A 22,839-nucleotide genomic window follows, 5' to 3' on the forward strand; every position below is an offset into this window, starting at 1 on the left:
TTGCCATACCAAATGTCCTTATGTCAGAGGGCAGAAAGTCCAAACACCATTTAGATATCGGGTGATATGAAATGAAGAGGCAAACAACAATGAATAAGCATTCTTTGCTGCTGTATTGATCTGGTCCTAAAGGGTTTTAGTTTAATGCCAATTATATTTAAAGATATAAAGATTAATGCTCCAGGGTGCTTGCAAAATGACACCCCCTCCCCATCACAATGGCTGGCTGATGCAAGCCTGAGAGCATCACAACAGACCCATAGACATGAGAAAAACTCTGTACCTCTGAGTGTATGTGGGCCCATGGCTGTAACAAGGACAAGGCAAGAACAGGAGGTGGCTTAAAGCTTCAGCACCAGAGGCTGTCCGATTGAGCCCTGTAAGCAACAGATGTTGGACCATCCTTTAAAGGATTCTCAGGCTGATTTCAATTTTAACTTTGCAGCTGATTTAAGGATTGCTCAACCTTCGACCCACGTCTAGATTGCAAGGATAAGCCCTGGAAATCTTGTACAGCTTGTACTGGTGGGAGATGATGTGACTTTATCAACTGCAACGGGATATGAGGCATGTGTGCCACAAAAAGCAGGTCTAGGATTTTTTAAAAGAAAGCCGCTTTAAGAAGGGAACTTTGGGCAACCCCACTGAGAGCAAAAGTATGACACAAAAGGTAAGGGGTTCAGTGGGTCAAATGATAGCACATTTGACTGTGAGTCAGTTTATTGTAAGTCCAAATGCTACCTGCTTTGAAATTTTCCAGGCTTTTTGTCTCATTTCTTAACAGATCCATTCCTATGTACCTCTGTGCTTTGAACAGAGTTTTCATTGTAAGGGAGGGACATACAGTATACCTTCCTGGGCAGGGAAGACTCTATGTAAAAGCAAGAGTAGCAGACAGCTTAAAAGAATCACCAGCAGGACCCTCTAGACCTTCCCCAAAAAACATAAAATGATTTCTCTGCACACATGTGCATTGAACAGCGCAAGTAGTTTGGTTAATGTCAGTGGATAAATGTCACTTTCCCACAGTGCAGAACAAAATCTCTTGTACAGGCCCCTTCTGCAAAAGCATTACCACTGTAGAAAGCAGGGCAGGTGAGGCAGTGTACAGTCACCTCCGACACTTCACTCCTCTGATCGGCTACGATCGGCCAAGGACCTCTCTATGAGAGCTGAGGGTGGAATTTTCTGGTCCTCGGTAACTTAGGGAGACATGGCAAAAGGGATCCTCAATCAACGGCTCAGCCTTTGCTTTGTGGCCTGTCCATATATGTCTGTTCTCCAAATTACCTGCCGCTGCCCAGGTGTCAGCTGGTGAGATGGAATGACCTCGCAGGAAGCAAACTGGCAGATGATTTGCATAGGCAAACCCCCTCTCCCTCTTTCTTAGCCCTGCTTACTCCACAGTAGCAAGTATCTGGGGAAAATATAGTGGTCGAGGTGGGGTAGTAGTAACTAGTAAATCTGGGGTGCTTGGCAACTTGTGGGGAACAACTGCAGAGCTCAGCGCCCAGAACTTTGTGGCACAGGGAGGAGGTCTGTGGGATTTCAGTAACTTGGAGGCATGCAACCTGGTCGGGAGTGCTTCAGGTCTCCTTCCATGCACGTTCCAAGCAACTCAACAAAGCATCAACAGGCTGCCATACCAGCCACAGAGCCCCTTTCCACATAAAGAAAATATGGTATTCGGGGGCTATGTGTTTGCATGGCAAAGATTTTAGGCTTTTAATTGTTTTCTCTCTCTCTCTGTCTCTCTCTCTCCTCCCTCCCTCCCTCCTTCCCATCCCCCACAACCCCCGCTCCCTCTCCCTACCATTAATTTTAAGTGTTCATGCACTGCATCACATTGTGACAATGGTATTTCACAATGGGACTGTTTGAAAGTTACAGAAATCAAAAAAGAAATCAACCAACTAAAAGCAGCCAAATCCGGAGTACACTGCTCAGCCCCAATTAAAGATTAAGGCCTAGAAGCAAGTAAAGCTGTAGTTCAGAGCGATGTTTGCAAATAGCACCTTAAAGCAGTTTACGCTGGAGTGCACAACAAGGGGGAAAGTGTTAATACTGAGTTTGGTAGAATGGGATAAAAAAACAAAAGCAGCGTGCCACTTCTAAAAGTACAAGTCAAGAAATTGAAGGGGATGGGGCTGTTCATTCAGTCAATAGGACTCACAAGTAAAAGGCTCCAGAGTCATTAGTGTTGAATTTGGCGCAAAATGTATTGTGTTGTCGTGTAAAATGAATGAACATACAATTTCAATCTTCATTAAAAAAGATGTATTCAAAAATAAAGACTTGCAGATTAAGAAAGTTTTTGTCCTGTCGTGTGCCAAAAATAGTGAATGCTTTACGAATGTGCGTGTCATCCTTTGAAGCAGGGTCAAATTCAATTTTCCCATTTTCATTCCAATATTAGTACATGGGTTGCTGAGGCACATAGGAATGGATCTGTTAAGAAATGAAACAAAAAGCCTGGAAAAATGTTGAAACAGGTAGGATTTGGACTTACAATAAACTGACTCACAGTCAGATGTGCTATCCCTTGACCCACTGACCCCCTTGCCTTTTGTGTAATCCTTTTCCTCTCAGCAGTGTTGTCCAAAGTTCCCTACTTAAAGAGACTTTCTTATACAAAAGATCCTAGACCTGTTTTTTATGGCCCACATGCATCATATCCCGTTGCTCTTGATAAACCCACGTCATCTCCCACCAATACAATCTGTAAAATATTTCAAGGGCATAGCCAAGGAAATTAGACGTGGGCCGAAGGTTGAGCAATCCTTAAACCAGCAGCAAAATTAACATTGAAATCAGCCTCAGAATCTCTTAAAGGATGGGCCAACATTGGTTGCTTGCAGGGCGCAATCGGACAGCCTCTGGTGCTGACGCCTTAAGGCAAGCGCAAAGGGAGAGCCAACCAAACCATTGATTAGGACCTCTGGACTTTCTGCTCTTTGACATAAGGACATTTGATATGGCAAACGTTTGACCAAACACCATTTAGATGTCGGATGGTATGGAATTAAGCGGCAAACAGCAATACATCAGCATTCTTTGCTGCTTTATTGATCTGGTCCTAAAGGGTTTGGTTTAATGCCAATTATATTTAAAGATTCATGCTCAAGGGTGCTTGCAAATCGACACCCCCTCCCCATCACGATGGCTGGGTGATGCAAGCGTGAGAGCATCACAGCAGACCCATAGACATGAGAAACACTCTGTACCTCTGAGTGTATGTGGGCCCATGGCTGGATCAAGGACAAGGCAAGAACAGGAGATGGCTTAAGGTGTCAGCACCCAGGCTGCCCCTTTGCACGCTGCCAGCAACAGATGTTGGCCCATCCTTTAAGAGATTCTGAGGCTGATTTCAATGTTAACTTTGCTGCTGATTAAAGGATTGCTCAACCTTCGACCTGCGTCTAGTTTGCTTGGCTAAGCCCTGAAAATCTTTTACAGCTTGTATTGGTGGGAGATGATGTGAGTTTATCAAGAGCAACGGGATATGAGGCATGTGTGCCACAAAATGCAGGTCTAGGATCTTTTATTTGAAAGCCACTTTGGAAAACCCTACTGAGAACAAAAGGATTACACAAAAGGAAAGGGGATCAGTGGGTCAGGGGATAGCACATCTGACTGTGAGTCAGTTAATTGTAAGCCCAAATCCTACCCGTTTCGACATTTTTCCAGACTTTTTGTTTCATTTCTTAACAGATCCATTCCTATGTACCTCTGTGCTTTCAACAGAGTTTTCATTGTAATGGAGGGACATACAGTATGCCTTAAACATGCCTGGGCAGGGAAGACTATGTAAAAGCAAGAGTAGCAGACAGCTTAATAAATCATCAGCAGGACCCTCTAGACCTTCCCCAAAAAACATAACATGATTTCTATGCATGTATGTGCGTTGAACAGCGCAAGTAATTTGGTTAATGTCAGTGGATAAATGTGACTTTCGCACAGCGCAGAACAAAATCACTTGTACAGGCCCCTTCTGCAAAAGCATTACCGCTACAGAAAGCAGTGAAAAGGTGAGGCAGTGTGCAGTCCCCCCTGACCCTTCACAGCCCTGATCGGCCACGATCGGCCAAGGACCTCTCTATGAGAGCTGAGGGTGGAATTTTTCTGGACCTCAGTAACTTAGGGAGACATGGCTAAAGGGATCCTCAATCAACGGCCCAGCCTTTGCTCTGTGGCCTGTCCGGATATGTCTGTTCTCCAAATTACCTGCCGCTGCCCAGGTGTCAGCTGGTGAGATGGAATGACCTCCCAGGAAGCACACTGGCAGATAATTTGCATAGGCACACCCCCTCTCCCTCTCCTTAGCCCTGCTTGCTCCACAGTAGCAAGTATCTGGGGAAAATATAGTGGTCGAGGTGGGGTAGCAGTAACTAGCAACTCTGAGAAAGTAAATCTGGGACACTTGGCGACCTGTGGGCAACAACTGCAGAGCTCAGTGCCCAGGACTTTGTGGCACAGGGAGGAGGTCTGTGGGATTTCAGTAACTTGGAGACATGCAACCTGGTCGGGAGTGCTTCAGGTCTCCTTCCTTGCATGTTCCAAGCAACTCAACAAAGCATCAACAGGCTGGGATACCAACCACAGAGCCCCTTCCCACTTGATTAAAAGGCCAAAATCTTTTCCATGCAAATACATAGCCCCCAAATACCATATTTTCTTTGTTTTCTCTCTCTCTGTCTCTCTCTCCTCCCTCTCTCCCTCCCTCACTCACTCCTTCCCACCCTCCCGCCCTCTCTCTTCCCCCCTACCCCCCCTCCCTCTCCCTACCATTAATTTTAGGTTTTCATGCACTGCAGCACATTGTCACAATGGTATTTCACAATGGGACTTTTTGAAAGTTACAGAAATCAAAAAAGAAATCAACCAACTAAAAGCAGCCAAATCCGGAGTACACTGCTCAGCCCCAATTAAAGATTAAGGCCCTGAAGCAAGTAAAGCTGTGGTTCAGAGCGATGTTTGCAAACAGCACCTTAAAGCAGTTTACGCTGGAGTGCACAACAAGGAGGAAAGTGATAATACTGAGTTTGGTAGAATGGGATAAAAAAAAAAAAAAAAAAGAAGCGTGCCACTTCTAAAAGTACAAGTCAAGAAACTGAAGGGGACAGGGCTGTTCATTCAGTCAAGAGGACTCACAAGTAAAAGGCTCCTGAGGCATTAGTGTTGAATTTGGCGCAAAATGTATTGTGTTGTCGTGTAATATGAATGAACATAAAATGTCAATCTTCAATAAAAAAAGATATATTAAAAAATAAAGACTTGCAAATTAAGAAAGTTTCTGTCCAGACATGTGCCTAAAATAGTGAATGCTTTACGAATGTGCGTGTCATCCTTTAGAGCAGGGGCCAATTTAATTTTCCCATTATCATTCCAATATTAGTACATGTGTTGCAGAAGCAAGCGCAAAGGGAGAGTCAATCAAACCATTGATTAGGACCTCTGGTCAAAGGTTTGCCATACCAAATGTCCTTATGTCAGAGGGCAGAAAGTCCAAACACCATTTAGATATCGGGTGATATGAAATGAAGAGGCAAACAACAATGAATAAGCATTCTTTGCTGCTGTATTGATCTGGTCCTAAAGGGTTTTAGTTTAATGCCAATTATATTTAAAGATATAAAGATTAATGCTCCAGGGTGCTTGCAAAATGACACCCCCTCCCCATCACAATGGCTGGCTGATGCAAGCCTGAGAGCATCACAACAGACCCATAGACATGAGAAAAACTCTGTACCTCTGAGTGTATGTGGGCCCATGGCTGTAACAAGGACAAGGCAAGAACAGGAGGTGGCTTAAAGCGTCAGCACCAGAGGCTGTCCGATTGAGCCCTGTAAGCAACAGATGTTGGACCATCCTTTAAAGGATTCTCAGGCTGATTTCAATTTTAACTTTGCAGCTGATTTAAGGATTGCTCAACCTTCGACCCACGTCTAGATTGCAAGGATAAGCCCTGGAAATCTTGTACAGCTTGTACTGGTGGGAGATGATGTGACTTTATCAACTGCAACGGGATATGAGGCATGTGTGCCACAAAAAGCAGGTCTAGGATTTTTTAAAAGAAAGCCGCTTTAAGAAGGGAACTTTGGGCAACCCCACTGAGAGCAAAAGTATGACACAAAAGGTAAGGGGTTCAGTGGGTCAAATGATAGCACATTTGACTGTGAGTCAGTTTATTGTAAGTCCAAATGCTACCTGCTTTGAAATTTTCCAGGCTTTTTGTCTCATTTCTTAACAGATCCATTCCTATGTACCTCTGTGCTTTGAACAGAGTTTTCATTGTAAGGGAGGGACATACAGTATACCTTCCTGGGCAGGGAAGACTCTATGTAAAAGCAAGAGTAGCAGACAGCTTAAAAGAATCACCAGCAGGACCCTCTAGACCTTCCCCAAAAAACATAAAATGATTTCTCTGCATACATGTGCATTGAACAGCGCAAGTAGTTTGGTTAATGTCAGTGGATAAATGTCACTTTCCCACAGTGCAGAACAAAATCTCTTGTACAGGCCCCTTCTGCAAAAGCATTACCACTGTAGAAAGCAGGGCAGGTGAGGCAGTGTACAGTCACCTCCGACACTTCACTCCTCTGATCGGCTACGATCGGCCAAGGACCTCTCTATGAGAGCTGAGGGTGGAATTTTCTGGTCCTCGGTAACTTAGGGAGACATGGCAAAAGGGATCCTCAATCAACGGCTCAGCCTTTGCTTTGTGGCCTGTCCATATATGTCTGTTCTCCAAATTACCTGCCGCTGCCCAGGTGTCAGCTGGTGAGATGGAATGACCTCGCAGGAAGCAAACTGGCAGATGATTTGCATAGGCAAACCCCCTCTCCCTCTTTCTTAGCCCTGCTTACTCCACAGTAGCAAGTATCTGGGGAAAATATAGTGGTCGAGGTGGGGTAGTAGTAACTAGTAAATCTGGGGTGCTTGGCAACTTGTGGGGAACAACTGCAGAGCTCAGCGCCCAGAACTTTGTGGCACAGGGAGGAGGTCTGTGGGATTTCAGTAACTTGGAGGCATGCAACCTGGTCGGGAGTGCTTCAGGTCTCCTTCCATGCACGTTCCAAGCAACTCAACAAAGCATCAACAGGCTGCCATACCAGCCACAGAGCCCCTTTCCACATAAAGAAAATATGGTATTCGGGGGCTATGTGTTTGCATGGCAAAGATTTTAGGCTTTTAATTGTTTTCTCTCTCTCTCTGTCTCTCTCTCTCCTCCCTCCCTCCCTCCTTCCCATCCCCCACAACCCCCGCTCCCTCTCCCTACCATTAATTTTAAGTGTTCCTGCACTGCATCACATTGTGACAATGGTATTTCACAATGGGACTGTTTGAAAGTTACAGAAATCAAAAAAGAAATCAACCAACTAAAAGCAGCCAAATCCGGAGTACACTGCTCAGCCCCAATTAAAGATTAAGGCCTAGAAGCAAGTAAAGCTGTAGTTCAGAGCAATGTTTGCAAATAGCACCTTAAAGCAGTTTACGCTGGAGTGCACAACAAGGGGGAAAGTGTTAATACTGAGTTTGGTAGAATGGGATAAAAAAACAAAAGCAGCGTGCCACTTCTAAAAGTACAAGTCAAGAAATTGAAGGGGATGGGGCTGTTCATTCAGTCAATAGGACTCACAAGTAAAAGGCTCCAGAGTCATTAGTGTTGAATTTGGCGCAAAATGTATTGTGTTGTCGTGTAAAATGAATGAACATACAATTTCAATCTTCATTAAAAAAGATGTATTCAAAAATAAAGACTTGCAGATTAAGAAAGTTTTTGTCCTGTCGTGTGCCAAAAATAGTGAATGCTTTACGAATGTGCGTGTCATCCTTTGAAGCAGGGTCAAATTCAATTTTCCCATTTTCATTCCAATATTAGTACATGGGTTGCTGAGGCACATAGGAATGGATCTGTTAAGAAATGAAACAAAAAGCCTGGAAAAATGTTGAAACAGGTAGGATTTGGACTTACAATAAACTGACTCACAGTCAGATGTGCTATCCCTTGACCCACTGACCCCCTTGCCTTTTGTGTAATCCTTTTCCTCTCAGCAGTGTTGTCCAAAGTTCCCTACTTAAAGAGACTTTCTTATACAAAAGATCCTAGACCTGTTTTTTATGGCCCACATGCCTCATATCCCGTTGCTCTTGATAAACCCACGTCATCTCCCACCAATACAATCTGTAAAATATTTCAAGGGCATAGCCAAGGAAATTAGACGTGGGCCGAAGGTTGAGCAATCCTTAAACCAGCAGCAAAATTAACATTGAAATCAGCCTCAGAATCTCTTAAAGGATGGGCCAACATTGGTTGCTTGCAGGGCGCAATCGGACAGCCTCTGGTGCTGACGCCTTAAGGCAAGCGCAAAGGGAGAGCCAACCAAACCATTGATTAGGACCTCTGGACTTTCTGCTCTTTGACATAAGGACATTTGATATGGCAAACGTTTGACCAAACACCATTTAGATGTCGGATGGTATGGAATTAAGCGGCAAACAGCAATACATCAGCATTCTTTGCTGCTTTATTGATCTGGTCCTAAAGGGTTTGGTTTAATGCCAATTATATTTAAAGATTCATGCTCAAGGGTGCTTGCAAATCGACACCCCCTCCCCATCACGATGGCTGGGTGATGCAAGCGTGAGAGCATCACAGCAGACCCATAGACATGAGAAACACTCTGTACCTCTGAGTGTATGTGGGCCCATGGCTGGATCAAGGACAAGGCAAGAACAGGAGATGGCTTAAGGTGTCAGCACCCAGGCTGCCCCTTTGCACGCTGCCAGCAACAGATGTTGGCCCATCCTTTAAGAGATTCTGAGGCTGATTTCAATGTTAACTTTGCTGCTGATTAAAGGATTGCTCAACCTTCGACCTGCGTCTAGTTTGCTTGGCTAAGCCCTGAAAATCTTTTACAGCTTGTATTGGTGGGAGATGATGTGAGTTTATCAAGAGCAACGGGATATGAGGCATGTGTGCCACAAAATGCAGGTCTAGGATCTTTTATTTGAAAGCCACTTTGGAAAACCCTACTGAGAACAAAAGGATTACACAAAAGGAAAGGGGATCAGTGGGTCAGGGGATAGCACATCTGACTGTGAGTCAGTTAATTGTAAGCCCAAATCCTACCCGTTTCGACATTTTTCCAGACTTTTTGTTTCATTTCTTAACAGATCCATTCCTATGTACCTCTGTGCTTTCAACAGAGTTTTCATTGTAATGGAGGGACATACAGTATGCCTTAAACATGCCTGGGCAGGGAAGACTATGTAAAAGCAAGAGTAGCAGACAGCTTAATAAATCATCAGCAGGACCCTCTAGACCTTCCCCAAAAAACATAACATGATTTCTATGCATGTATGTGCGTTGAACAGCGCAAGTAATTTGGTTAATGTCAGTGGATAAATGTGACTTTCGCACAGCGCAGAACAAAATCACTTGTACAGGCCCCTTCTGCAAAAGCATTACCGCTACAGAAAGCAGTGAAAAGGTGAGGCAGTGTGCAGTCCCCCCTGACCCTTCACAGCCCTGATCGGCCACGATCGGCCAAGGACCTCTCTATGAGAGCTGAGGGTGGAATTTTTCTGGACCTCAGTAACTTAGGGAGACATGGCTAAAGGGATCCTCAATCAACGGCCCAGCCTTTGCTCTGTGGCCTGTCCGGATATGTCTGTTCTCCAAATTACCTGCCGCTGCCCAGGTGTCAGCTGGTGAGATGGAATGACCTCCCAGGAAGCACACTGGCAGATAATTTGCATAGGCACACCCCCTCTCCCTCTCCTTAGCCCTGCTTGCTCCACAGTAGCAAGTATCTGGGGAAAATATAGTGGTCGAGGTGGGGTAGCAGTAACTAGCAACTCTGAGAAAGTAAATCTGGGACACTTGGCGACCTGTGGGCAACAACTGCAGAGCTCAGTGCCCAGGACTTTGTGGCACAGGGAGGAGGTCTGTGGGATTTCAGTAACTTGGAGACATGCAACCTGGTCGGGAGTGCTTCAGGTCTCCTTCCTTGCATGTTCCAAGCAACTCAACAAAGCATCAACAGGCTGGGATACCAACCACAGAGCCCCTTCCCACTTGATTAAAAGGCCAAAATCTTTTCCATGCAAATACATAGCCCCCAAATACCATATTTTCTTTGTTTTCTCTCTCTCTGTCTCTCTCTCCTCCCTCTCTCCCTCCCTCACTCACTCCTTCCCACCCTCCCGCCCTCTCTCTTCCCCCCTACCCCCCCTCCCTCTCCCTACCATTAATTTTAGGTTTTCATGCACTGCAGCACATTGTCACAATGGTATTTCACAATGGGACTTTTTGAAAGTTACAGAAATCAAAAAAGAAATCAACCAACTAAAAGCAGCCAAATCCGGAGTACACTGCTCAGCCCCAATTAAAGATTAAGGCCCTGAAGCAAGTAAAGCTGTGGTTCAGAGCGATGTTTGCAAACAGCACCTTAAAGCAGTTTACGCTGGAGTGCACAACAAGGAGGAAAGTGATAATACTGAGTTTGGTAGAATGGGATAAAAAAAAAAAAAAAAAAGAAGCGTGCCACTTCTAAAAGTACAAGTCAAGAAACTGAAGGGGACAGGGCTGTTCATTCAGTCAAGAGGACTCACAAGTAAAAGGCTCCTGAGGCATTAGTGTTGAATTTGGCGCAAAATGTATTGTGTTGTCGTGTAATATGAATGAACATAAAATGTCAATCTTCAATAAAAAAAGATATATTAAAAAATAAAGACTTGCAAATTAAGAAAGTTTCTGTCCAGACATGTGCCTAAAATAGTGAATGCTTTACGAATGTGCGTGTCATCCTTTAGAGCAGGGGCCAATTTAATTTTCCCATTATCATTCCAATATTAGTACATGTGTTGCAGAAGCAAGCGCAAAGGGAGAGTCAATCAAACCATTGATTAGGACCTCTGGTCAAAGGTTTGCCATACCAAATGTCCTTATGTCAGAGGGCAGAAAGTCCAAACACCATTTAGATATCGGGTGATATGAAATGAAGAGGCAAACAACAATGAATAAGCATTCTTTGCTGCTGTATTGATCTGGTCCTAAAGGGTTTTAGTTTAATGCCAATTATATTTAAAGATATAAAGATTAATGCTCCAGGGTGCTTGCAAAATGACACCCCCTCCCCATCACAATGGCTGGCTGATGCAAGCCTGAGAGCATCACAACAGACCCATAGACATGAGAAAAACTCTGTACCTCTGAGTGTATGTGGGCCCATGGCTGTAACAAGGACAAGGCAAGAACAGGAGGTGGCTTAAAGCGTCAGCACCAGAGGCTGTCCGATTGAGCCCTGTAAGCAACAGATGTTGGACCATCCTTTAAAGGATTCTCAGGCTGATTTCAATTTTAACTTTGCAGCTGATTTAAGGATTGCTCAACCTTCGACCCACGTCTAGATTGCAAGGATAAGCCCTGGAAATCTTGTACAGCTTGTACTGGTGGGAGATGATGTGACTTTATCAACTGCAACGGGATATGAGGCATGTGTGCCACAAAAAGCAGGTCTAGGATTTTTTAAAAGAAAGCCGCTTTAAGAAGGGAACTTTGGGCAACCCCACTGAGAGCAAAAGTATGACACAAAAGGTAAGGGGTTCAGTGGGTCAAATGATAGCACATTTGACTGTGAGTCAGTTTATTGTAAGTCCAAATGCTACCTGCTTTGAAATTTTCCAGGCTTTTTGTCTCATTTCTTAACAGATCCATTCCTATGTACCTCTGTGCTTTGAACAGAGTTTTCATTGTAAGGGAGGGACATACAGTATACCTTCCTGGGCAGGGAAGACTCTATGTAAAAGCAAGAGTAGCAGACAGCTTAAAAGAATCACCAGCAGGACCCTCTAGACCTTCCCCAAAAAACATAAAATGATTTCTCTGCATACATGTGCATTGAACAGCGCAAGTAGTTTGGTTAATGTCAGTGGATAAATGTCACTTTCCCACAGTGCAGAACAAAATCTCTTGTACAGGCCCCTTCTGCAAAAGCATTACCACTGTAGAAAGCAGGGCAGGTGAGGCAGTGTACAGTCACCTCCGACACTTCACTCCTCTGATCGGCTACGATCGGCCAAGGACCTCTCTATGAGAGCTGAGGGTGGAATTTTCTGGTCCTCGGTAACTTAGGGAGACATGGCAAAAGGGATCCTCAATCAACGGCTCAGCCTTTGCTTTGTGGCCTGTCCATATATGTCTGTTCTCCAAATTACCTGCCGCTGCCCAGGTGTCAGCTGGTGAGATGGAATGACCTCGCAGGAAGCAAACTGGCAGATGATTTGCATAGGCAAACCCCCTCTCCCTCTTTCTTAGCCCTGCTTACTCCACAGTAGCAAGTATCTGGGGAAAATATAGTGGTCGAGGTGGGGTAGTAGTAACTAGTAAATCTGGGGTGCTTGGCAACTTGTGGGGAACAACTGCAGAGCTCAGCGCCCAGAACTTTGTGGCACAGGGAGGAGGTCTGTGGGATTTCAGTAACTTGGAGGCATGCAACCTGGTCGGGAGTGCTTCAGGTCTCCTTCCATGCACGTTCCAAGCAACTCAACAAAGCATCAACAGGCTGCCATACCAGCCACAGAGCCCCTTTCCACATAAAGAAAATATGGTATTCGGGGGCTATGTGTTTGCATGGCAAAGATTTTAGGCTTTTAATTGTTTTCTCTCTCTCTCTGTCTCTCTCTCTCCTCCCTCCCTCCCTCCTTCCCATCCCCCACAACCCCCGCTCCCTCTCCCTACCATTAATTTTAAGTGTTCCTGCACTGCATCACATTGTGACAATGGTATTTCACAATGGGACTGTTTGAAAGTTACAGAAATCAAAAAAGAAATCAACCAACTAAAAGCAGCCAAATCCGGAGTACACTGCTCAGCCCCAATTAAAGATTAAGGCCTAGAAGCAAGTAAAGCTGTAGTTCAGAGCGATGTTTGCAAATAGCACCTTAAAGCAGTTTACGCTGGAGTGCACAACAAGGGGGAAAGTGTTAATACTGAGTTTGGTAGAATGGGATAAAAAAACAAAAGCAGCGTGCCACTTCTAAAAGTACAAGTCAAGAAATTGAAGGGGATGGGGCTGTTCATTCAGTCAATAGGACTCACAAGTAAAAGGCTCCAGAGTCATTAGTGTTGAATTTGGCGCAAAATGTATTGTGTTGTCGTGTAAAATGAATGAACATACAATTTCAATCTTCATTAAAAAAGATGTATTCAAAAATAAAGACTTGCAGATTAAGAAAGTTTTTGTCCTGTCGTGTGCCAAAAATAGTGAATGCTTTACGAATGTGCGTGTCATCCTTTGAAGCAGGGTCAAATTCAATTTTCCCATTTTCATTCCAATATTAGTACATGGGTTGCTGAGGCACATAGGAATGGATCTGTTAAGAAATGAAACAAAAAGCCTGGAAAAATGTTGAAACAGGTAGGATTTGGACTTACAATAAACTGACTCACAGTCAGATGTGCTATCCCTTGACCCACTGACCCCCTTGCCTTTTGTGTAATCCTTTTCCTCTCAGCAGTGTTGTCCAAAGTTCCCTACTTAAAGAGACTTTCTTATACAAAAGATCCTAGACCTGTTTTTTATGGCCCACATGCCTCATATCCCGTTGCTCTTGATAAACCCACGTCATCTCCCACCAATACAATCTGTAAAATATTTCAAGGGCATAGCCAAGGAAATTAGACGTGGGCCGAAGGTTGAGCAATCCTTAAACCAGCAGCAAAATTAACATTGAAATCAGCCTCAGAATCTCTTAAAGGATGGGCCAACATTGGTTGCTTGCAGGGCGCAATCGGACAGCCTCTGGTGCTGACGCCTTAAGGCAAGCGCAAAGGGAGAGCCAACCAAACCATTGATTAGGACCTCTGGACTTTCTGCTCTTTGACATAAGGACATTTGATATGGCAAACGTTTGACCAAACACCATTTAGATGTCGGATGGTATGGAATTAAGCGGCAAACAGCAATACATCAGCATTCTTTGCTGCTTTATTGATCTGGTCCTAAAGGGTTTGGTTTAATGCCAATTATATTTAAAGATTCATGCTCAAGGGTGCTTGCAAATCGACACCCCCTCCCCATCACGATGGCTGGGTGATGCAAGCGTGAGAGCATCACAGCAGACCCATAGACATGAGAAACACTCTGTACCTCTGAGTGTATGTGGGCCCATGGCTGGATCAAGGACAAGGCAAGAACAGGAGATGGCTTAAGGTGTCAGCACCCAGGCTGCCCCTTTGCACGCTGCCAGCAACAGATGTTGGCCCATCCTTTAAGAGATTCTGAGGCTGATTTCAATGTTAACTTTGCTGCTGATTAAAGGATTGCTCAACCTTCGACCTGCGTCTAGTTTGCTTGGCTAAGCCCTGAAAATCTTTTACAGCTTGTATTGGTGGGAGATGATGTGAGTTTATCAAGAGCAACGGGATATGAGGCATGTGTGCCACAAAATGCAGGTCTAGGATCTTTTATTTGAAAGCCACTTTGGAAAACCCTACTGAGAACAAAAGGATTACACAAAAGGAAAGGGGATCAGTGGGTCAGGGGATAGCACATCTGACTGTGAGTCAGTTAATTGTAAGCCCAAATCCTACCCGTTTCGACATTTTTCCAGACTTTTTGTTTCATTTCTTAACAGATCCATTCCTATGTACCTCTGTGCTTTCAACAGAGTTTTCATTGTAATGGAGGGACATACAGTATGCCTTAAACATGCCTGGGCAGGGAAGACTATGTAAAAGCAAGAGTAGCAGACAGCTTAATAAATCATCAGCAGGACCCTCTAGACCTTCCCCAAAAAACATAACATGATTTCTATGCATGTATGTGCGTTGAACAGCGCAAGTAATTTGGTTAATGTCAGTGGATAAATGTGACTTTCGCACAGCGCAGAACAAAATCACTTGTACAGGCCCCTTCTGCAAAAGCATTACCGCTACAGAAAGCAGTGAAAAGGTGAGGCAGTGTGCAGTCCCCCCTGACCCTTCACAGCCCTGATCGGCCACGATCGGCCAAGGACCTCTCTATGAGAGCTGAGGGTGGAATTTTTCTGGACCTCAGTAACTTAGGGAGACATGGCTAAAGGGATCCTCAATCAACGGCCCAGCCTTTGCTCTGTGGCCTGTCCGGATATGTCTGTTCTCCAAATTACCTGCCGCTGCCCAGGTGTCAGCTGGTGAGATGGAATGACCTCCCAGGAAGCACACTGGCAGATAATTTGCATAGGCACACCCCCTCTCCCTCTCCTTAGCCCTGCTTGCTCCACAGTAGCAAGTATCTGGGGAAAATATAGTGGTCGAGGTGGGGTAGCAGTAACTAGCAACTCTGAGAAAGTAAATCTGGGACACTTGGCGACCTGTGGGCAACAACTGCAGAGCTCAGTGCCCAGGACTTTGTGGCACAGGGAGGAGGTCTGTGGGATTTCAGTAACTTGGAGACATGCAACCTGGTCGGGAGTGCTTCAGGTCTCCTTCCTTGCATGTTCCAAGCAACTCAACAAAGCATCAACAGGCTGGGATACCAACCACAGAGCCCCTTCCCACTTGATTAAAAGGCCAAAATCTTTTCCATGCAAATACATAGCCCCCAAATACCATATTTTCTTTGTTTTCTCTCTCTCTGTCTCTCTCTCCTCCCTCTCTCCCTCCCTCACTCACTCCTTCCCACCCTCCCGCCCTCTCTCTTCCCCCCTACCCCCCCTCCCTCTCCCTACCATTAATTTTAGGTTTTCATGCACTGCAGCACATTGTCACAATGGTATTTCACAATGGGACTTTTTGAAAGTTACAGAAATCAAAAAAGAAATCAACCAACTAAAAGCAGCCAAATCCGGAGTACACTGCTCAGCCCCAATTAAAGATTAAGGCCCTGAAGCAAGTAAAGCTGTGGTTCAGAGCGATGTTTGCAAACAGCACCTTAAAGCAGTTTACGCTGGAGTGCACAACAAGGAGGAAAGTGATAATACTGAGTTTGGTAGAATGGGATAAAAAAAAAAAAAAAAAAGAAGCGTGCCACTTCTAAAAGTACAAGTCAAGAAACTGAAGGGGACAGGGCTGTTCATTCAGTCAAGAGGACTCACAAGTAAAAGGCTCCTGAGGCATTAGTGTTGAATTTGGCGCAAAATGTATTGTGTTGTCGTGTAATATGAATGAACATAAAATGTCAATCTTCAATAAAAAAAGATATATTAAAAAATAAAGACTTGCAAATTAAGAAAGTTTCTGTCCAGACATGTGCCTAAAATAGTGAATGCTTTACGAATGTGCGTGTCATCCTTTAGAGCAGGGGCCAATTTAATTTTCCCATTATCATTCCAATATTAGTACATGTGTTGCAGAAGCAAGCGCAAAGGGAGAGTCAATCAAACCATTGATTAGGACCTCTGGTCAAAGGTTTGCCATACCAAATGTCCTTATGTCAGAGGGCAGAAAGTCCAAACACCATTTAGATATCGGGTGATATGAAATGAAGAGGCAAACAACAATGAATAAGCATTCTTTGCTGCTGTATTGATCTGGTCCTAAAGGGTTTTAGTTTAATGCCAATTATATTTAAAGATATAAAGATTAATGCTCCAGGGTGCTTGCAAAATGACACCCCCTCCCCATCACAATGGCTGGCTGATGCAAGCCTGAGAGCATCACAACAGACCCATAGACATGAGAAAAACTCTGTACCTCTGAGTGTATGTGGGCCCATGGCTGTAACAAGGACAAGGCAAGAACAGGAGGTGGCTTAAAGCGTCAGCACCAGAGGCTGTCCGATTGAGCCCTGTAAGCAACAGATGTTGGACCATCCTTTAAAGGATTCTCAGGCTGATTTCAATTTTAACTTTGCAGCTGATTTAAGGATTGCTCAACCTTCGACCCACGTCTAGATTGCAAGGATAAGCCCTGGAAATCTTGTACAGCTTGTACTGGTGGGAGATGATGTGACTTTATCAACTGCAACGGGATATGAGGCATGTGTGCCACAAAAAGCAGGTCTAGGATTTTTTAAAAGAAAGCCGCTTTAAGAAGGGAACTTTGGGCAACCCCACTGAGAGCAAAAGTATGACACAAAAGGTAAGGGGTTCAGTGGGTCAAATGATAGCACATTTGACTGTGAGTCAGTTTATTGTAAGTCCAAATGCTACCTGCTTTGAAATTTTCCAGGCTTTTTGTCTCATTTCTTAACAGATCCATTCCTATGTACCTCTGTGCTTTGAACAGAGTTTTCATTGTAAGGGAGGGACATACAGTATACCTTCCTGGGCAGGGAAGACTCTATGTAAAAGCAAGAGTAGCAGACAGCTTAAAAGAATCACCAGCAGGACCCTCTAGACCTTCCCCAAAAAACATAAAATGATTTCTCTGCACACATGTGCATTGAACAGCGCAAGTAGTTTGGTTAATGTCAGTGGATAAATGTCACTTTCCCACAGTGCAGAACAAAATCTCTTGTACAGGCCCCTTCTGCAAAAGCATTACCACTGTAGAAAGCAGGGCAGGTGAGGCAGTGTACAGTCACCTCCGACACTTCACTCCTCTGATCGGCTACGATCGGCCAAGGACCTCTCTATGAGAGCTGAGGGTGGAATTTTCTGGTCCTCGGTAACTTAGGGAGACATGGCAAAAGGGATCCTCAATCAACGGCTCAGCCTTTGCTTTGTGGCCTGTCCATATATGTCTGTTCTCCAAATTACCTGCCGCTGCCCAGGTGTCAGCTGGTGAGATGGAATGACCTCGCAGGAAGCAAACTGGCAGATGATTTGCATAGGCAAACCCCCTCTCCCTCTTTCTTAGCCCTGCTTACTCCACAGTAGCAAGTATCTGGGGAAAATATAGTGGTCGAGGTGGGGTAGTAGTAACTAGTAAATCTGGGGTGCTTGGCAACTTGTGGGGAACAACTGCAGAGCTCAGCGCCCAGAACTTTGTGGCACAGGGAGGAGGTCTGTGGGATTTCAGTAACTTGGAGGCATGCAACCTGGTCGGGAGTGCTTCAGGTCTCCTTCCATGCACGTTCCAAGCAACTCAACAAAGCATCAACAGGCTGCCATACCAGCCACAGAGCCCCTTTCCACATAAAGAAAATATGGTATTCGGGGGCTATGTGTTTGCATGGCAAAGATTTTAGGCTTTTAATTGTTTTCTCTCTCTCTCTGTCTCTCTCTCTCCTCCCTCCCTCCCTCCTTCCCATCCCCCACAACCCCCGCTCCCTCTCCCTACCATTAATTTTAAGTGTTCCTGCACTGCATCACATTGTGACAATGGTATTTCACAATGGGACTGTTTGAAAGTTACAGAAATCAAAAAAGAAATCAACCAACTAAAAGCAGCCAAATCCGGAGTACACTGCTCAGCCCCAATTAAAGATTAAGGCCTAGAAGCAAGTAAAGCTGTAGTTCAGAGCGATGTTTGCAAATAGCACCTTAAAGCAGTTTACGCTGGAGTGCACAACAAGGGGGAAAGTGTTAATACTGAGTTTGGTAGAATGGGATAAAAAAACAAAAGCAGCGTGCCACTTCTAAAAGTACAAGTCAAGAAATTGAAGGGGATGGGGCTGTTCATTCAGTCAATAGGACTCACAAGTAAAAGGCTCCAGAGTCATTAGTGTTGAATTTGGCGCAAAATGTATTGTGTTGTCGTGTAAAATGAATGAACATACAATTTCAATCTTCATTAAAAAAGATGTATTCAAAAATAAAGACTTGCAGATTAAGAAAGTTTTTGTCCTGTCGTGTGCCAAAAATAGTGAATGCTTTACGAATGTGCGTGTCATCCTTTGAAGCAGGGTCAAATTCAATTTTCCCATTTTCATTCCAATATTAGTACATGGGTTGCTGAGGCACATAGGAATGGATCTGTTAAGAAATGAAACAAAAAGCCTGGAAAAATGTTGAAACAGGTAGGATTTGGACTTACAATAAACTGACTCACAGTCAGATGTGCTATCCCTTGACCCACTGACCCCCTTGCCTTTTGTGTAATCCTTTTCCTCTCAGCAGTGTTGTCCAAAGTTCCCTACTTAAAGAGACTTTCTTATACAAAAGATCCTAGACCTGTTTTTTATGGCCCACATGCCTCATATCCCGTTGCTCTTGATAAACCCACGTCATCTCCCACCAATACAATCTGTAAAATATTTCAAGGGCATAGCCAAGGAAATTAGACGTGGGCCGAAGGTTGAGCAATCCTTAAACCAGCAGCAAAATTAACATTGAAATCAGCCTCAGAATCTCTTAAAGGATGGGCCAACATTGGTTGCTTGCAGGGCGCAATCGGACAGCCTCTGGTGCTGACGCCTTAAGGCAAGCGCAAAGGGAGAGCCAACCAAACCATTGATTAGGACCTCTGGACTTTCTGCTCTTTGACATAAGGACATTTGATATGGCAAACGTTTGACCAAACACCATTTAGATGTCGGATGGTATGGAATTAAGCGGCAAACAGCAATACATCAGCATTCTTTGCTGCTTTATTGATCTGGTCCTAAAGGGTTTGGTTTAATGCCAATTATATTTAAAGATTCATGCTCAAGGGTGCTTGCAAATCGACACCCCCTCCCCATCACGATGGCTGGGTGATGCAAGCGTGAGAGCATCACAGCAGACCCATAGACATGAGAAACACTCTGTACCTCTGAGTGTATGTGGGCCCATGGCTGGATCAAGGACAAGGCAAGAACAGGAGATGGCTTAAGGTGTCAGCACCCAGGCTGCCCCTTTGCACGCTGCCAGCAACAGATGTTGGCCCATCCTTTAAGAGATTCTGAGGCTGATTTCAATGTTAACTTTGCTGCTGATTAAAGGATTGCTCAACCTTCGACCTGCGTCTAGTTTGCTTGGCTAAGCCCTGAAAATCTTTTACAGCTTGTATTGGTGGGAGATGATGTGAGTTTATCAAGAGCAACGGGATATGAGGCATGTGTGCCACAAAATGCAGGTCTAGGATCTTTTATTTGAAAGCCACTTTGGAAAACCCTACTGAGAACAAAAGGATTACACAAAAGGAAAGGGGATCAGTGGGTCAGGGGATAGCACATCTGACTGTGAGTCAGTTAATTGTAAGCCCAAATCCTACCCGTTTCGACATTTTTCCAGACTTTTTGTTTCATTTCTTAACAGATCCATTCCTATGTACCTCTGTGCTTTCAACAGAGTTTTCATTGTAATGGAGGGACATACAGTATGCCTTAAACATGCCTGGGCAGGGAAGACTATGTAAAAGCAAGAGTAGCAGACAGCTTAATAAATCATCAGCAGGACCCTCTAGACCTTCCCCAAAAAACATAACATGATTTCTATGCATGTATGTGCGTTGAACAGCGCAAGTAATTTGGTTAATGTCAGTGGATAAATGTGACTTTCGCACAGCGCAGAACAAAATCACTTGTACAGGCCCCTTCTGCAAAAGCATTACCGCTACAGAAAGCAGTGAAAAGGTGAGGCAGTGTGCAGTCCCCCCTGACCCTTCACAGCCCTGATCGGCCACGATCGGCCAAGGACCTCTCTATGAGAGCTGAGGGTGGAATTTTTCTGGACCTCAGTAACTTAGGGAGACATGGCTAAAGGGATCCTCAATCAACGGCCCAGCCTTTGCTCTGTGGCCTGTCCGGATATGTCTGTTCTCCAAATTACCTGCCGCTGCCCAGGTGTCAGCTGGTGAGATGGAATGACCTCCCAGGAAGCACACTGGCAGATAATTTGCATAGGCACACCCCCTCTCCCTCTCCTTAGCCCTGCTTGCTCCACAGTAGCAAGTATCTGGGGAAAATATAGTGGTCGAGGTGGGGTAGCAGTAACTAGCAACTCTGAGAAAGTAAATCTGGGACACTTGGCGACCTGTGGGCAACAACTGCAGAGCTCAGTGCCCAGGACTTTGTGGCACAGGGAGGAGGTCTGTGGGATTTCAGTAACTTGGAGACATGCAACCTGGTCGGGAGTGCTTCAGGTCTCCTTCCTTGCATGTTCCAAGCAACTCAACAAAGCATCAACAGGCTGGGATACCAACCACAGAGCCCCTTCCCACTTGATTAAAAGGCCAAAATCTTTTCCATGCAAATACATAGCCCCCAAATACCATATTTTCTTTGTTTTCTCTCTCTCTGTCTCTCTCTCCTCCCTCTCTCCCTCCCTCACTCACTCCTTCCCACCCTCCCGCCCTCTCTCTTCCCCCCTACCCCCCCTCCCTCTCCCTACCATTAATTTTAGGTTTTCATGCACTGCAGCACATTGTCACAATGGTATTTCACAATGGGACTTTTTGAAAGTTACAGAAATCAAAAAAGAAATCAACCAACTAAAAGCAGCCAAATCCGGAGTACACTGCTCAGCCCCAATTAAAGATTAAGGCCCTGAAGCAAGTAAAGCTGTGGTTCAGAGCGATGTTTGCAAACAGCACCTTAAAGCAGTTTACGATGGAGTGCACAACAAGGAGGAAAGTGATAATACTGAGTTTGGTAGAATGGGATAAAAAAAAAAAAAAAAAAGAAGCGTGCCACTTCTAAAAGTACAAGTCAAGAAACTGAAGGGGACAGGGCTGTTCATTCAGTCAAGAGGACTCACAAGTAAAAGGCTCCTGAGGCATTAGTGTTGAATTTGGCGCAAAATGTATTGTGTTGTCGTGTAATATGAATGAACATAAAATGTCAATCTTCAATAAAAAAAGATATATTAAAAAATAAAGACTTGCAAATTAAGAAAGTTTCTGTCCAGACATGTGCCTAAAATAGTGAATGCTTTACGAATGTGCGTGTCATCCTTTAGAGCAGGGGCCAATTTAATTTTCCCATTATCATTCCAATATTAGTACATGTGTTGCAGAAGCAAGCGCAAAGGGAGAGTCAATCAAACCATTGATTAGGACCTCTGGTCAAAGGTTTGCCATACCAAATGTCCTTATGTCAGAGGGCAGAAAGTCCAAACACCATTTAGATATCGGGTGATATGAAATGAAGAGGCAAACAACAATGAATAAGCATTCTTTGCTGCTGTATTGATCTGGTCCTAAAGGGTTTTAGTTTAATGCCAATTATATTTAAAGATATAAAGATTAATGCTCCAGGGTGCTTGCAAAATGACACCCCCTCCCCATCACAATGGCTGGCTGATGCAAGCCTGAGAGCATCACAACAGACCCATAGACATGAGAAAAACTCTGTACCTCTGAGTGTATGTGGGCCCATGGCTGTAACAAGGACAAGGCAAGAACAGGAGGTGGCTTAAAGCGTCAGCACCAGAGGCTGTCCGATTGAGCCCTGTAAGCAACAGATGTTGGACCATCCTTTAAAGGATTCTCAGGCTGATTTCAATTTTAACTTTGCAGCTGATTTAAGGATTGCTCAACCTTCGACCCACGTCTAGATTGCAAGGATAAGCCCTGGAAATCTTGTACAGCTTGTACTGGTGGGAGATGATGTGACTTTATCAACTGCAACGGGATATGAGGCATGTGTGCCACAAAAAGCAGGTCTAGGATTTTTTAAAAGAAAGCCGCTTTAAGAAGGGAACTTTGGGCAACCCCACTGAGAGCAAAAGTATGACACAAAAGGTAAGGGGTTCAGTGGGTCAAATGATAGCACATTTGACTGTGAGTCAGTTTATTGTAAGTCCAAATGCTACCTGCTTTGAAATTTTCCAGGCTTTTTGTCTCATTTCTTAACAGATCCATTCCTATGTACCTCTGTGCTTTGAACAGAGTTTTCATTGTAAGGGAGGGACATACAGTATACCTTCCTGGGCAGGGAAGACTCTATGTAAAAGCAAGAGTAGCAGACAGCTTAAAAGAATCACCAGCAGGACCCTCTAGACCTTCCCCAAAAAACATAAAATGATTTCTCTGCACACATGTGCATT

General features: G+C 44.5%; 4 non-coding genes across 4 annotated transcripts; all 4 read right to left on the reverse strand.

Annotated features, from left to right (window-relative positions):
- Positions 1-5,310: 5,310 nt before the first annotated feature.
- LOC138567993 (U6 spliceosomal RNA) lies at positions 5,311-5,417 on the reverse strand. The gene has a single exon (XR_011302370.1). It is a non-coding gene; the product is annotated as a U6 spliceosomal RNA (small nuclear RNA).
- Positions 5,418-10,776: 5,359 nt separating this feature from the next.
- LOC138567994 (U6 spliceosomal RNA) lies at positions 10,777-10,883 on the reverse strand. The gene has a single exon (XR_011302371.1). It is a non-coding gene; the product is annotated as a U6 spliceosomal RNA (small nuclear RNA).
- Positions 10,884-16,242: 5,359 nt separating this feature from the next.
- On the reverse strand, positions 16,243-16,349 carry LOC138567995 (U6 spliceosomal RNA). The gene has a single exon (XR_011302372.1). It is a non-coding gene; the product is annotated as a U6 spliceosomal RNA (small nuclear RNA).
- Positions 16,350-21,708: 5,359 nt separating this feature from the next.
- On the reverse strand, positions 21,709-21,815 carry LOC138567996 (U6 spliceosomal RNA). The gene has a single exon (XR_011302373.1). It is a non-coding gene; the product is annotated as a U6 spliceosomal RNA (small nuclear RNA).
- Between the last annotated feature and the right edge of the window lie 1,024 nt (positions 21,816-22,839).

The sequence above is a fragment of the Ambystoma mexicanum genome, chromosome 2p, assembly GCF_040938575.1.
Source record: "Ambystoma mexicanum isolate Mex_15411 chromosome 2p, UKY_AmexF1_1, whole genome shotgun sequence".
NCBI lineage: Eukaryota > Metazoa > Chordata > Amphibia > Caudata > Ambystomatidae > Ambystoma > Ambystoma mexicanum.